The following is a 15,929-nucleotide window of genomic DNA, read 5'->3' as shown; positions in this document are numbered from 1 at the left end:
CTGACTTCCTTATTAATCCCATAAAAATCTCCATGATGTCTTCTACCTGACCGTAGCAATAGATTTCCCCCTGTATCGGATTTAGATCTTTTGCACTAGCGTATGACAATTGCGAGAAGGAGCAGAACACACCGCTGTTTTGCGTTTGTCGTCTCTCTTCGAGACCGACGATGTTAAACCTAAAGCCGTTGACACAATATCCTCCATAATGCTTAACCACATTAGAAGGACCTCTGGCATATAAACAAACTTTCTCAGACAGGTTAATCCCATTCGTAATCCGTTTGTCAACCTTAAGAAAAGAATCAAATAGTTTACATATCTGTTGGCAGGCACATATATTTGATATACGAATCAGAAATGTAAAAAGATCTTACTTCACCCTTCAGCCATGCAGGGAATTGTCTAGAGTGTGTGTCCATAACTCTCTTATTTTTTGTTCTGCATTTAAGATTAGTCTGGACATGTCGGATGTGAAGCCTAGACAAGAAGCATTTATAACGGTTAAATAGAGATAATTATTGTGAGGTGATCTAATCTGATTCAAACAGTTAAATACTTACGCCGCGTATATGTTAAATGTAGTATCATTGCTCAGGATATATGTGTGGGCTTGATCTAGCTCCATTCTGGGGAATCTAGTGTCCTCCCCACGATCATTGTAGAATGTACCGTCAATTATTCGTTGGGGACGGTTCAGCCTTGTCTCTACGCCCCGCAAGTAACGAGAGATAAAATTCAAACTCTCGTTACTTATGTAGTTCTCTGCGATCGACCCTTCAGGATGTGCACGATTATGCATCAGTTGTTTCATGAAACCCAAATACCTACAAGCATATAGTTTCATGATTTGTGACAAAATTGAACTGAGAAACGTAATTTGACAAATATTAAATGAATATTATAATAATAAATACCTCTCCACGGGGTACATCCAGCGATATTGAACTGGTCCTGCGATGCGGGCTTCGTATGCTAAATGTATTGTGAGATGCACCATGACCGTGAAGAATGAGGGTGGAAATAGTATTTCCATTTTACACAGTGTATTAGCAACACGTCCCTCTAATTCTTCAAACTCCCTAACATCAATCACCTTAGAGCATAGTTGCTTGAAGAAACCGCAGAATTCTATTACCACCATCGCGAGTTCCTTGTCAGCATGTCGCAACGCAACCGGGAGAAGTTGATGTAATAGAATATGATGATCATGTGTCTTGAGTCCCAAAATCTTTCTGTCCTCAATATGCACATTTGCTGAAATGTTTGAAGCATAACCATCCGGTGTCTTCACGGACTTTAGAAATAAACACATATTGTGGACCTCATCCTTCGACAGTGTGACACGGGAGGCTGGGAGTTCAAACTTTCCGTCGCCCTTATCTATAGCTTGCAGTTCCGGACGAATGTTCAATTCTGCTAGGTCTCGACGTGCCCTTAAGTCATCTTTCGATTTTTTCCCGTCCTGCAACAAAGTGTTCAAGAGATTCTCGCATATGTTCTTCTCGATGTGCATGACATCCAAGTTGTGACGTATTTTTAAACTTCTCCAATATGGCAGCTGATAAAATATGCTGAATTTTGACCATCCATGCGGAAGTTCGGTGCCTTTTGAGACACGCTCATGCGACCGGACATTGCGAGGCTTATTTCCTTTTGATTTTCCCTTTCCCTTCCATTTTTGCTTCAATATTTTTCTCCTAACACCAAATGGATTTTCTTTGTTGAATCTTTTTTTTCCAAATATTTTTCTAGGTAAAGGATGTAGAAGCTCAAATATTTCTTCTCCGGTCAGCCTTGGTGGTGCCGGTCTACTTTCTGGATTGCCGTCGAACTTTCCTACTAACTTTCTGAACTTGTGCCCTGTAGGCAACCATCTTCTGTGTTGCCAATAACAAAACTTACGGCTGTACTTCAGGAACTTTCCCTCATAGTCTGACATGCAAATCGGACAAGCAATCTGACCCTTCGTCGACCATCCAGACAGGTTAGCGTATGCCGGGAAGTCATTAATTGTCCACATGACCATTGCCCGCATACAGAAAGACTCCTTACCATAAGCATCATAAGTGCTGACACCTTTTTCCCAGAGAAGCTTCAGGTCGTCAATTAATGGTTGGAGGAAAACATCGATGTCATTTCCAGGAGAATATCTTCCAGGGATCAAAAGTGACAGTATCATGTACGGTTGCTTCATGCACATCGACGGGGGCATGTTGTACGGTGTCAGCAACACTGGCCAGGTAGACCAAGCAGAGCTCATTAATCCAAACGGATTAAATCCGTCGCTAGCAAGCCCCAGCCTAATATTCCGAGACTCTTTACCGAAGTCGGGGTATATACGGTCAATGTGCTTCCATGCCTCACCGTCCGCAGGATGTCTTAGTTTCCCGTCCTCTTTACGGTCGGTCGAGTGCCATCGCATATTCTCAGCCAGCTCGGCAGACATATAAAACCGCTGCAGCCTAGGAATAATTGGAAAATATCGGAGAACCTTCGCAGGGATTCTGTTCTGCTTATTGGATGCACTGCCTTCGGATGTACCCGTATGTTTTTTCCAACGTGATACATGACACGTCGGACATTCCTCCAGAGCTTCATTACCCTTATTGTACAAGATGCAGTCATTAGGACAGGCGTCTATCTTTTTGTAATCAAGACCCAGGGTATCAACAATCTTGTGAGCTTCATAATAAGTTGCGGGGATGCTCTTCTCGCCGCCTGGAATGACTTTCCTGAGCAAGTCTAATAACATCTCGAAATGTGTAACAGCCATCCCACTGAGTGTTTGGATATGAAGAAGCCTCAGCATAAAAGAAAGCCTTGTGAACTCGGTGCAACCCTCGTATAACGGTGACTCGTTTTCTTCAACAAGTCTCATCAATCGGGCTACATCTTGAAACATATCAGTAGTGTTAACATCACTCGAAGACGGCACGGTAAGAATATCTTCCAACATATCAGTTGTGTCAATTGTCGGATTGTCGACATCAGTAAACTCTTCCTCTAATTGCATCACCGGGACGCCTTCACCGTGATGACTCCAAAATACATAAGAGCTATCAAATCCATTGATTGACAGATGGAAACTTACGTCACTCCTAGTGAGCATTTTATCATTCCTACAATTCTTACAAGGACAAAAAATCAACCCGCTGAGTGACCGTAGAGGGTTGGTGTCAGAGTAGGCTAAGAAAGCTTCTATCCCATCCTTGTATCGAGTGTCTAGATGCCTTCGATCACGTGGTATGCCCATGAACGATTTGTCAGGAATTGTCCGCATCTAGAATTTAAAAATTAATGGAAGTGAGCATATCCCTACATATATCATTTTAAGTTATAGGACAAGTGTGTGTGATCGGCTGTCAGAGGAAGGCTTCTATCCCATTAGGTATGTAAACGTAGCGTGTATATGTATTTACGTGTGTTCAAGTGTACTTTTATTTCGTCAAAATTTCAGCAGCTGGTATGCCCATGAACGATTTGTCAGGAATTGTCCGCATCTAGAATTTAAAAATTAATGGAAGTGAGCATATCCCTACATATATCATTTTAAGTTATAGGACAAGTGTGTGTGATCGGCTGTCAGAGGAAGGCTTCTATCCCATTAGGTATGTAAACGTAGCGTGTATATGTATTTACGTGTGTTCAAGTGTACTTTTATTTCGTCAAAATTTCGGCAGCTGGTATGCCCATGAACGATTTGTCAGGAATTGTCCGCATCTAGAATTTAAAAATTAATGGAAGTGAGCATATCCCTACATATATCATTTTAAGTTATAGGACAAGTGTGTGTGATCGGCTGTCAGAGGAAGGCTTCTATCCCATTAGGTATGTAAACGTAGCGTGTATATGTATTTACGTGTGTTCAAGTGTACTTTTATTTCGTCAAAATTTCGGCAGCTGGTATGCCCATGAACGATTTGTCAGGAATTGTCCGCATCTAGAATTTAAAAATTAATGGAAGTGAGCATATCCCTACATATATCATTTTAAGTTATAGGACAAGTGTGTGTGATCGGCTGTCAGAGGAAGGCTTCTATCCCATTAGGTATGTAAACGTAGCGTGTATATGTATTTACGTGTGTTCAAGTGTACTTTTATTTCGTCAAAATTTCGGCAGCTGGTATGCCCATGAACGATTTGTCAGGAATTGTCCGCATCTAGAATTTAAAAATTAATGGAAGTGAGCATATCCCTACATATATCATTTTAAGTTATAGGACAAGTGTGTGTGATCGGCTGTCAGAGGAAGGCTTCTATCCCATTAGGTATGTAAACGTAGCGTGTATATGTATTTACGTGTGTTCAAGTGTACTTTTATTTCGTCAAAATTTCGGCAGCTGGTATGCCCATGAACGATTTGTCAGGAATTGTCCGCATCTAGAATTTAAAAATTAATGGAAGTGAGCATATCCCTACATATATCATTTTAAGTTATAGGACAAGTGTGTGTGATCGGCTGTCAGAGGAAGGCTTCTATCCCATTAGGTATGTAAACGTAGCGTGTATATGTATTTACGTGTGTTCAAGTGTACTTTTATTTCGTCAAAATTTCGGCAGCTGGTATGCCCATGAACGATTTGTCAGGAATTGTCCGCATCTAGAATTTAAAAATTAATGGAAGTGAGCATATCCCTACATATATCATTTTAAGTTATAGGACAAGTGTGTGTGATCGGCTGTCAGAGGAAGGCTTCTATCCCATTAGGTATGTAAACGTAGCGTGTATATGTATTTACGTGTGTTCAAGTGTACTTTTATTTCGTCAAAATTTCGGCAGCTGGTATGCCCATGAACGATTTGTCAGGAATTGTCCGCATCTAGAATTTAAAAATTAATGGAAGTGAGCATATCCCTACATATATCATTTTAAGTTATAGGACAAGTGTGTGTGATCGGCTGTCAGAGGAAGGCTTCTATCCCATTAGGTATGTAAACGTAGCGTGTATATGTATTTACGTGTGTTCAAGTGTACTTTTATTTCGTCAAAATTTCGGCAGCTGGTATGCCCATGAACGATTTGTCAGGAATTGTCCGCATCTAGAATTTAAAAATTAATGGAAGTGAGCATATCCCTACATATATCATTTTAAGTTATAGGACAAGTGTGTGTGATCGGCTGTCAGAGGAAGGCTTCTATCCCATTAGGTATGTAAACGTAGCGTGTATATGTATTTACGTGTGTTCAAGTGTACTTTTATTTCGTCAAAATTTCGGCAGCTGGTATGCCCATGAACGATTTGTCAGGAATTGTCCGCATCTAGAATTTAAAAATTAATGGAAGTGAGCATATCCCTACATATATCATTTTAAGTTATAGGACAAGTGTGTGTGATCGGCTGTCAGAGGAAGGCTTCTATCCCATTAGGTATGTAAACGTAGCGTGTATATGTATTTACGTGTGTTCAAGTGTACTTTTATTTCGTCAAAATTTCGGCAGCTGGTATGCCCATGAACGATTTGTCAGGAATTGTCCGCATCTAGAATTTAAAAATTAATGGAAGTGAGCATATCCCTACATATATCATTTTAAGTTATAGGACAAGTGTGTGTGATCGGCTGTCAGAGGAAGGCTTCTATCCCATTAGGTATGTAAACGTAGCGTGTATATGTATTTACGTGTGTTCAAGTGTACTTTTATTTCGTCAAAATTTCGGCAGCTGGTATGCCCATGAACGATTTGTCAGGAATTGTCCGCATCTAGAATTTAAAAATTAATGGAAGTGAGCATATCCCTACATATATCATTTTAAGTTATAGGACAAGTGTGTGTGATCGGCTGCCACTATTTCCAAATTCTGATTTCACGGATAGCTTCGTCTCGTCGAGATAGGCGATTTTCATATATTATATGTTAAATTTCGCCTTCCGGATTAGGAGATATCGTCGTTTCTATCGATGCAGGCATCGATGTAGGTATCGATGCCAGCATCGATGCCCACATCGATGCCGACATCGATGCCCACTATTTTCAAATTCTGATTTCACGGATAGCTTCGTCTCGTCGAGATAGGCGATTTTCATATATTATATGTTAAATTCCGCCTTCCGGATTAGGAGATATCGTCGTTTCTTTGTGGCCAACCATTTTGAATATGATTTCTTTTCATATTGGATTTTTGATTTTCTCCGGGTTCTACAGGCTACACGACTTCATTCTGGGCTTTTGGATAATTTGGAAATTGATTTTCCAATGTGCTTCTTTGCTTCATTTCTTCATTTAATCAATGGGTTTTTGTTGAGAGATGAGAGTTTGAGATTTATTCTTCATTAACCTGCAATTAAAAGATAAAAATAATTATTAGTGGTATATTTATTCATATAAAATAGATAATGAGGGTATAAAATTGTAATAAAATGTGATTATCAAATACCCCCACACCTAAACTTTTGCTAGTCCTCTAGCAAAGAAAATAAAAAGAAAATCCTAACTCACTTTCGCAGGAATCGCGGTTGTATTTAGCGCATACAACAAGCCTTTAAACCCCTAGGTTACCCTAGTGGACGAGTTGTAGTCTCGTGAGGGTTTGCAGTGAATATACCCACAAAATTCAGTCAACTTGCCAAATTAAAGAAGTCAGTAAATAACTAAATTCACTTGATAACTTTTAGATAATCTAATTGGAGCCAGTTATCACTCAAGAAAACATTTTTATATATAACTCTAAGGTATATTTTTAAGAAAATCTTCTTATTGTAGCAATACAAAACCAAGCCAAACTTAGAAATTTAATTTAAAAGTTTTGAAAAGAACATGCTAACTCTTTGTTTTAAATAATTTTCAAGTTGCTTGATTTAAAATATCATATATACAATTATAAAACATTTATTAGTTTTTTTTAACTCTTTCTTTCTTGGTGATTTTTTTTTCTACTTTAACGGGCTTTCTAAGTGACCATTTAACGAGTTTTGGGCCAATGGATCCCAACCCAAATGGGCTTAGGTCATTAAGTATGGAAATACTCCTTGGACTTAATTACTCGGTCAACTTATGCTTTATAAGATAGAATCACCTTGAATTCAAGAGTTTTTTTTTTTTTGGTGCCCATTTTTCGCACTCTTCTTTTGCAATTTTTTTTTGTATGTATATATATTTTGAAAAAAATATGTAAATCAAGACACTATGAAAAATTATTTTTAACTTTAAGCTAAGCATGCAAAAAATTTCATTATTTTAAATAAAAGTCCAAGTTAAGGCTTAAGTAAAGTATACTACTTTGAAAATCATTTCTTAAGAAATTTATTTAGAGTTATCATAAAAGGTGAACTTAAGTAAATAACTAACTAGGGATTAGAAAATTTCAAATTTATCAAATAAATCAATTATTACATAACTCTATCAATTTGGCAAGTGACGATATTTTTAAATTTTTTTTTGGCAAGTGACGATATTTTTATAAATTTTTTTTTAGAAAAAGGGAAAAATGTAACTAAAATGTAAAATAAAGAGAAAAAATAACTAATTCCCACCCCCACACCTAAATTTTGCATTGTCCTCAATGCAAACTCTATGATGCATAAAGTAAAACAGATAAGAAGTGAAGCACTTACATTTGGTCGGCTGATAAAAATCTGCAATTATCTTTGGTCTGAGGAGGATGAAATCAAAATTTTATTCTTTTTTTTTCTCTTTTTTTTTCTTTTTTTCTCTTTTTTTTCTTTTTTTTTTCTTTTTTTCTTTTTTTTCTTTTTTTTTCAACAACTGAACAAGAAACTCTTAAATGAGAGAAGAATAAATTCTTTTTATTATTCTGAAGTAAACAAAATAATCAATGTAGAATGAAATATTCAACATAAAGAGTTCATGTTCTACATTGAATCCTACCTTATTGCTGAAAATTCTCCCACGTATTTTAAATAAATTCAACATGATATAATCAACAATGTGCTGAAATTCTAAGCATTCCGGGGTGTTCAATGATTTTTGTGGCAATGGAAGGAAGGTATTATTGGTGTCATGCATATTGGACTCAGATTCTTGATTTGTGAATGTTTGTTCTCTAACAACCAATTTTTCTTTAACAATTTTCTCAACCCCAAGATTCATGGTTGATGTGTAAAAAGTTGGTTGTTGTTTATTTTCCAAAAATCTTAGTTCATCAAGAAAGAGTTTTTCAAAATTCAGTTCAAAACAGCAATTGTCCAACACAGTTTCTTTATTTTAACAAACCCGATCTGCTTCTCCTAATATTTTTAGCTCCTCACCGAAAATTTCCTCAAAACTTAGATCTGATTCTTCTTCTTCTTCCCTCGGTCTTTCCTGAATTGAATTATCAGGGGAAGAATGAATTGGTTCTGGAATAAAAGTTTGACTTGAAGGTGTTCTTTCCTGATTATCGGCCTGTTTTCCTGACTGTAGTGTAATCATTTGAGTGTCCTTAGGATTGTCCACGGGTTGACTCAGAATTTCTCCTTCCTCTCCTTCACTTATGGCACTAGCTAGTTGATCAATATGGGTTTCTAATCTAGCTAGGGCTTGAGTGTTAGAGTTAAGTATGAGTTCGGTTGATTGCATAAAGGAGTTCATCGTGTAGGATGTTTGAGTTAACATATCCTTGGCTAGTGTGGAGGCCTTAATTATTATTTCAAAACCTTTTTCCAAAATATTGAGACGTTCATCATGATCTGTATCAAGAGGAGTGTGTGTTACAACTTGATGATGAGGAGACTGATTTTGATGTGACAGACTGGGTTGTTGAAATTATGGATGAGAATTAAAAGGAACTGTATTTTCCCTAGGAAAATGTTGGGTCAAAGAGGGAGTGAAGTTTTGAGTTCCAGAGTGGTTTTCCTGATTCCATGCAATGTTTGTGTAACTTGCCCAACCTGGGTTGTAGGTTGGAAAAAATGGATCATTTACCGAATACTGATATGGACTCTCTACAAACTCCCGGACTTCATTGGAAATTTCAATCCTATTGGGATAACATAAATTTTGAAAAACTTGTGGATTAGCCATTTGTTCAAAATGAATTTGTTGATGTGTATTGTCCCTAATCCACGTTTTGCATGCACCAAAAACAATTACTTTTTATATAATTTTTTTTTGTTTTGGAAAAATAAAAGTTAGTTTTTTTTTGAAGAAAAAGGAAAATCCTAACTAAAACAAATCAAAATCAATCACTTTTCAATCACTCTAACTCTAGGGTTAAGCCTAACTCAACTAGACTAGCTCCTAACCAAAAATTCCTTAAGTGAAAAGATAAAAGTTTTACCCGGGTAGTTAGCCAGGTAAGGATAGTACTAGAGGGTGATCAAAGATCAATTAAGTACCTCTTTCCTTGCGGAGCGCTTTACGCAACCCCTAAACCTTACCTTAGACACCAACTAATCTGAGAAAACTTAAACCGGTTCACTTAAGGATTTCTTGTTCCTTATTGAGCTCGAATCCTTAGGGGCCAACGTCTAATGAGTTTTATTAGGCTTGGGTGGTGTAGTGAGGAATTAGTGATTTTTGGGCTAAGGAAAGGGTGATGAAATCCCTCACCTTATCTTGATTATGGGGTTTTGCCCTTAAAAATATTTTGAAGTGTGTGCCAAATCAAGATGCTCAAATCACTTGGTGAATTCCTACTAACTATATGAAATGCAACCCTATGAATTAAAAGCAACTAAAAAGGATGGAAGAAAAAAAATCTTTTTCTTTTTTTTAATTAGGGTTAACAATCAAACAAATGAGAAGGGGGGATTTGTTTGAATTTATTATCTTGTTAGTAAATGTCAAAGTGAAGGGTGAATTTTATTATGGTCAACGGAAATAAAATCTTTTTTTTAAGATCCTATTTGTCACTAATTGTGAGAAACTAACTAAAGGTGTGGAATTGAAAATATAAGGAAGAAGACTTACCACAAGCGAATATCCAATTCCTCAATCTCCAATTCTTGATCTTTAATCTCCAAGTAGTTCTTTCACAATAAACACACAAGTTAAAGAACCAAAATAATTAAAACCTACTTAAGCACCTTCCCCGGCAACGGCGCCAAAAACTTGATGCGGCATAAACATGTACCAAAAAGGTTGCAAGTGCACAACCGTGTCAAGTTATAGTATTTAAGATATCGATCCCACGAGGAAGGTGTTTTGTAGGAGAAAATATAAAATCGGTTCTTATGTTGTGTGCGTGACAAATAGGAATGATAAGTGAATGTGATTGTGAAGAGATTGAGAGAGTGAAAATGGTGTGTAAATAGATGCAAAGTGTAAGTGAGAGTGGATTTGAAAAAGAATGAGTATGATCAATAAGGTGAGAAGGAAAAAATGAATAAAAAAAAATCAAGAATGAAGAACAAAAATCTAGAATAAAAGAAAATACAAGAAATTAAAGATGGTGGATTCAATTATAGATATGGGTAATCTACAATTGAACCCACTTCTTAGAAAAGGGTGATTCCCTAGAGGGTTCTAGCCTAAAGGCGAATCAAACAAAATAAAAATAAACAAAAAGAAAAACTAAACCCAAGAGGGTTCTAGCCTCAAGGTGAATAGTATAAGAAATTAAAATCTAACTACAAAATAAATTGCAAAATCTAAACTACAAAATAAAATTGCAAGAATTAAATGCAAGAAATTAAATCTATTCTATAAGCATGAAATAAATCTAAGGCAAGAGGGTTCTAGCCTCTTGGCTATTTAACAAGAAAATAAAATCTAACTACAAGCATAGTTGGCTTCATCTCGTCGAGATAGGCGATTTTTATATATTATATGTTAAATTCCGCCTTCCGGATTGGGAGATATCGTCGTTTCTTTGCAGCCAACTATCTTGATACATTTTTTTTCATATTTAATTTTTTTATTTTCTCCGGCTTTTACAGGCTACTAGGCTTGATTCTGGGCTTTTGGATAATTTAGAAATTGATTTTCCAATGGGTTTCTTTGCTTTATTTCTTCATTTAATCAATGGGTTTCTGTTGAGAAATGAGAGTTTATTATTAGTGGTATATTTATTCATTAAAAATAAATAATGAGGGTATAAAATTATAATAAAATGTGATTATCATATCTCTGCATGCTGTGTAGGATCAGCCTGTGTCTCCACGTCATGTGGAGCATCTCCGCGTGATGTGTCCTGTGGCTGCGAGTCATGTGCAGCATCTCTCCTCATATGTAGTAAATGTTAAAAAAATATTAGGCTCATGTTAATAGTTTATAGAAATGTACAGATATAACAAATAAATAAAAATACCTGATGTAGAGGCATGTGCGTCGCCTCCAGAATGTCTACCAAATATTCTCTCAAGCGCTTTCTTACGAAATCCTTTTGTCATCTATACTTTAAAAACATAATAAATATCCAACAAAAGTATATAATGCAAATAATTAATAAAATAACACATGGCAACAGAATCGCGTGTACATGATGTCCAGTTAAACAGATAATACAAAGGCAATAATGTAATACATACATGACACACCGTGATACATGATAACCAGTCAAACAGATAATATAAAGGTAATAATATAATACATGACACATCCACATGATAACCAGTCAACCAGATAATATAAAGGTAATAATATAATACATGACACATCGTGATACATGATAACCAGTCAAACTGATGATGTTGAGGCTCTACTCTGCGATCATGTGTGGATAGCCTGCGACTGTGTGCATGCCAATGAAAGGACTGTTCTTATAGTTTTATCGACTCCGCTCTGGACAGGTTTTTTACCTTTACGCCTTGGCTCACATATAATCGCAAGTACATCAGGGCGCGCTAGTGCAATTTCATCGTCCAGATTATTATTTTGTGTTAATGAAAACTCCTCGGCTATTTCGTCGGCCAAGATAACCTCCTCATCGTGATCTTCGTCAGACACGACTTCATGAATGTAGGCTCTAGGCGGATTCTTAAGGATAACCCATTCGTCATTTTTCATTATATCTTTAACATAAAAGCACTGTTTGGCGTGAGCAGCTAACATGTATTTTTCAGACTGATATATTTCCTTGTTAAGATTAACGATTGTGTAACCGTAGTCATCCTTCGCCTTTTTCTGTTCACACCAATGAACCATCAACATCACATGACTGACTTCCTTATTAATCCCATAGAAAATCTCCATGATGTCTTCTACCTGATCGTAGTAATAGATTTCCCCTTGTATCAGATTTAGATCTTTTGCATTAGCGTATGACAGTTGCGAGAAGGAGCAGAACACACCGCTGTTTTGTGTTTGTCATCTCTCTTCGAGACCGACGATGTTAAACCTAAAGTCGTTAACACAGTAGCCTCCATAATGCTTAACCACATTATAAGGACCTCTGGCATATAAACAAACTTTCTCAGACAGGTTAATCTCATTCGTAATCCGTTTGTCAACCTTTAAGAAAAGAAGCAAATAGTTTACATATCTGTTGGCAGGCACATATATTTGATATACGAATCAGAAATGTAAAAAGATCTTACTTCACCCTTCAGCCATGCAGGGAATTATCTAGAGTGTGTGTCTATAACTCTCTTATTTTTTGTTCTGCATTTAAGATTAGTCTGGACATGTCGGATGTGAAGCCTAGACCATAAGCATTTATAATGGTTAAATAGAGATAATTATTGTGAGGTGATATAATCTGATTCAAACAATTAAATACTAAATAGAGATAATTATTGTGAGGTGATATAATCTGATTCAAACAATTAAATACTTACGCCGCGTATATATTAAATGTAGTATCATTGATTAAATACTTACGCCGCGTATATATTAAATGTAGTATCATTGCTCAGGATATATGTGTGGGCTTGATCGAGCTCCATTCTGGGGAATCTAGTATCCTCCCCACGATCATTGTAGAATATACCGTCAATTATTCATTGGGGATGATTTAGCCTTGTCTCCACGCCCCGCAAGTAACGAGAGATAAAGTTCAAACTCTCGTTACTTATGTAGTTCTCTGCGATCGACCCTTCAGGACGTGCACGATTATGCATCAGTTGTTTCATGAAACCCAAATACCTACAAGCATATAGTTTCATGATTTGTGACAAAATGGAACTGAGAAACATAATTTGACAAATATTAAATGAATATTATAATAATATACCTCTCCACAGGGTACATCCAGCGATATTGAACTGGTCCTGCGATGCGGGCTTCGTATGCTAAATGTATTGTGAGATGCACCATTACCGTGAAGAATGAGGGTGGAAATAGTATTTCTATTTTACACAGTGTATTAGCAACACGTCCCTCAAATTCTTCAAACTCCCTCACATCAATCACCTTAGAGCACAGTTGCTTGAAGAAACCACAGAATTCTATTACCACCATCACGAGTTCCTTATCAGCATGTCGCAACGCAACCGGGAGAAGTTGATGTAATAGAATATGATGATCATGTGTCTTGAGTCCCAAAATCTTTCTGTCCTCAATATGCACATTTGCTGAAATGTTTGAAGCATAACCATCCGGTGTCTTCACGGACTTTAGAAATAAACACATATTGTGGACCTCATCCTTCGACAGTGTGACACGGGAGGCTGGGAGTACAAACTTTCCGTCGCCCTTATCTATAGCTTGCAGTTCCGGACGAATGTTCAATTCTGCTAGGTCTCGACGTGCCCTTAAGTCATCTTTTGATTTTTTTTTTCCCGTCCTGCAACAAAGTGTTCAAGAGATTCCCGCATATGTTCTTCTCGATGTGCATGACATCCAAGTTGTGACGTATTTTTAAACTTCTCCAATATGGCAGCTGATAAAATATGCTAAGTTTTGACCATCCATGAGGAAGTTCGGTGCCTTTTGAGACACGTCCATGTGACTGGACATTGCGAGGCTTATTTCCTTTTGATTTTCCCTTTCCCTTCCATTTTTGCTTCAATATTTTTCTCATAACACCAAATGGATTTTCTTTGTTGAATCTTTTTTTCCAAATATTTTTCTAGGTAAAGGATGTAGAAGCTCAAATATTTCTTCTCCGGTCAGCCTTGGTGGTGTCGGTCTACTTTCTGGATTGCCGTCGAACTTTCCTACTAACTTTCTGAACTTGTGCCCTGTAGGCAACCATCTTCTGTGTTGCCAATAACAAAACTTACGACTGTACTTCAGGAACTTTCCCTCATAGTCTGACATGCAAATCGGACAAGAAATCTGACCCTTTGTCGACCATCCAGACAGGTTAGCGTATGCCGGAAAGTCATTAATTATCCACATGACCATTGCCCACATACAGAAAGACTCCTTACCATAAGCATCATAAGTGCTGACAACTTTTTCCCAGAGAAGCTTCAGGTCATCAATTAATGGTTGGAGGAAAACATCGATGTTATTTCCAGGAGAATATCTTCCAGGGATCAAAAGTGACAGTATCATGTACGGTTGCTTCATGCACATCGACGACGGCATGTTGTACGGTGTCAGCAACACTGGCCAGGTAGACCAAGCAGAGCTCATTAATCCAAACGGATTAAATCCATCGCTAGCAAGCCCCAGCCTAATATTCCGAGACTCTTTACCGAAGTCGGGGTATATACGGTCAATGTGCTTCCATGCCTCACCGTCCGCAGGATGTCTTAGTTTCCCATCCTCTTTGCGGTCGGTCGAGTGCCATCGTATATTCTCAGCCAGCTCGGCAGACATATAAAACTGCTGCAGCCTAGGAATAATTAGAAAATATCGGAGAACCTTCGTAGGGATTCTGTTCTGCTTTTTGGATGCACCGCCTTCGGATATGCGTACAACTCCTTTCCAACGTGATACATGACACGTCGGACATTCCTCAAGAGCTTCATTACACTTATTGTACAAGATGCAGTCGTTAGGACAGGCGTCTATCTTCTTGTAATCAAGCCCCAGCGTATCAATAATCTTGTGAGCTTCGTAATAGGTCGTGGGGATGCTTTTCTCGCCGCCTGGAATGACTTTCCTCAGCAAATCTAATAACATCTCAAAATGTGTAACAGCCATCCCACTGAGTGTTTGGATATGAATAAGCCTCAGCATAAAAGAAAGACTTGTGAACTCCTTACACCCCTCGTATAACGATGACTCGTTTTCTTCAACAAGTCTCATCAATCGATCTACATCTTGAGACATATCATTAGTGTTGACATCACTCACCGATGGCGTTGCAAGAATATCTTCTAACATATCAGTCGTGTCAACTGTCGGATTGCTGACTTCAGTGAATTCTTCCTCTGATTGCATCACCGGGACGCCTTCACCGTGATGACTCCAAAATACATAAGAGCTATCAAATTCATTGATTGACAGATGAAAACTTACGTCACTCCTAGCGAGCATTTTACCGTTCCTGCAATTCTTACAAGGACAGAAAATCGACCCGCTTAGCGACCGTAGAGGGTTTGTATCAGAGTAGGCTAAGAAAGCTTCTATCCCATCCTTATACCGGGTGTCTAGATGTCTTCGATCACGTGGTATGCTCATGAACGATTTGTCAGGAACTGTCCGCATCCATAATTTAAAAATTAATAGAAGTGAGCATATCCCAACATATATCATTTTAATTTAGGGATGTAAACGTGTGTTCAGAGGACCACATGTGTGACCGGCTGTCAGAGGAAGGCTTCTATCCCATTAGGTATGTAAACGTTACGTGTATATATATTTACGTGTGTTCAAGTGTACTTTCAATTCGTCAAAATTTTAGTAGCACCTACCCACTGTTCTGCGAGTACAGTATAGTGGGAAGGATATACTCATGCATATCCCTCCGCAATTTGTACATGGAGAACAACGAGTAAGCGCCGCCGAAACTCTGATGAAAAGAAACTACAAAAGAACACAAGTAAATACATATACACGCCATGTTTACATACCAAACCCGTCCAAACTGGACAGATCCAATAAATATTTATATATAAGCCCCCTCTAACATACGCGTACAAAAAAGTTATCGGACCGAAAAGATGGCCTCGTATCCGCCAATGATCCTAAACGCGTATGTGACAAGTAAATAAAG

This window comes from Asparagus officinalis, chromosome 3 (genome assembly GCF_001876935.1).
Source record: "Asparagus officinalis chromosome 3, Aspof.V1, whole genome shotgun sequence".
Lineage (NCBI taxonomy): Eukaryota > Viridiplantae > Streptophyta > Magnoliopsida > Asparagales > Asparagaceae > Asparagus > Asparagus officinalis.
This window is presented reverse-complemented; position numbering follows the sequence as displayed.